Below are 1,926 nucleotides of genomic sequence, written 5' to 3'. Positions count from 1 at the left end.
ACGCACCTATTCGATTTAATCGTTCCATCACATTCGATACAGGTGTGAGATCTCCGAATTCGCTGCTGTCAATTTCTCTTAAATTAATTTTAAAGGACCGCTCACTTCATGTCCGCTCATTATCCCAATTATTCAGGTAATCCTGACAGCATGCTCTCAACATGGTCTTCAATGTCTGATACCACATTTCTAAAGATCACTCAGGATGATATGGCACTTGATTCAAAGTTCTGCATATCTGAGCTATACCTCCTTAAACAGCCTAGCAGTAAAACGTGTCCTTTCATCTGACTGACTCTATCTGCATAGCCCATACGGTATGAAGAAAGCTACTAACTTCTCGACCAACCTTTTAGCATTGAACTTCCATAATAAAATTGCAACTGTAAATGTGGTGGACACATTCTTTATGGTTCGCAAGTATTGATTCACATGTTTAGTTCGCGTGTGAGGACCTACACAATCAATAGAACCCGAGAGAAATGTGCTTCAAATGCGGGAATTTGAACAAAGGCGCTGGTTTCAGTACCGCCTGTGGCTTGCTAACTATTTTGTCATGTGAGCCAGGTAAGGCAAAAGGTAATCACATTCTTGTGCATTCTACCCCCATGAAAAAGTTTTTGTGCCTGAGTCTGTCTTTCATACCCCAAGGTGACCTCCTACAGTTTGGTCGTGTGCTACACGTAACATCTACTATCTAAGTTATTGTTAACACAATCTGGTGCATTTCGTCCCATTTCTCCGATGCATTAATCTGTCGTCGTCTCTGTTCCTGTGTAAAAATTATATATTTTCGGTAATTACCCTCAGGAGTATATTCGGACTCCTTTTCGGAATATGCCTCCTATATATGTTTTATCGTTTTGATTTCCTGTTGCAAATATTTTACTATTTAAGAATCTGAACACCTCTTTCTGATCCTCTACCCGTTCAGGTGTGTCCAACACCTTTGCGCCAAACAGGGTGACCGCGATTTGAACTTCAATTTTTCATCTCTATTCTTAGTTTGTGACTTCTGATAGTGAGATCTGGTTCATACACAATCTGAGAAAATACCAGCATATTTCTGTTTTCACTCATCAGATTCTTGGAATTCCTTGGGCTTCTTCTCAAAAAGGAAAATCACTCCTACCTTGAAATTTGCTAATTCATTACCAACAGAGAACTGAATTCCTGGAATTGAGTCTCTGTCAATCAGGCGCACCGTAAATTCCTCAGTCTTCGGTTGCCAGTCCAACCTAACGCTAGTCGGGAACGCTAGATTTCTGCCCATGTAGCCCACAATTTACCACAGTCTCAGGTAGCACATCAGAAAGAATGATATGTTTCACACACCGCCCCATTCCAGGAACACCTCTCAACACTGACACACTCCTCAAAGTATGTATAAACATATGCAGAACTACGATAAATCAGCTTTTCTCAGGTTACCACACAAATGAAACTTAAGGCACCTCTACAAAATGAGTGAAATGAACAATCAGAAAGTTCACTCATCCCTTACGATCAGTGACTGGTTAAATTCTGTATCTCTCAAAATTATAACTTCCCTTCCTTCTCCCCCCGTTAGTTCAGCATAAACTTTACACACACTGGCGAATTCTTTATAGAGGTCAAGTACTAACTCAATTCCCAGCCCCTGTCTGGGCTGTGCATTATCTTTCAGCCCCTCGGCTTTTATCGGGCTTTCCTTTACTATCTTCAATAATGCCACCGGCTTATCTTCTTTTGCTGCATCTTTTCCCACGTTGCCTCTGTTTAACGACCTGCTCTGTGACTTTATTTGTCCAAATGTACCACAATTGAATCGTGTAAGGCCTTTCACGACCTTCGCCCCATAGTAGACATTTTTAAACCTGTGGTAAACTCTTACCAGTGTTCTCTACTCCTGGTTTTGTAGTGGAGGATCTCCTCATTTCCCACCTT

This window comes from Chiloscyllium plagiosum, unplaced genomic scaffold (assembly GCF_004010195.1).
Source record: "Chiloscyllium plagiosum isolate BGI_BamShark_2017 unplaced genomic scaffold, ASM401019v2 scaf_1821, whole genome shotgun sequence".
Classification (NCBI taxonomy): domain Eukaryota; kingdom Metazoa; phylum Chordata; class Chondrichthyes; order Orectolobiformes; family Hemiscylliidae; genus Chiloscyllium; species Chiloscyllium plagiosum.
The sequence above is the reverse complement of the archived record's forward strand: the minus strand, read 5'-3'. Positions refer to the sequence as shown.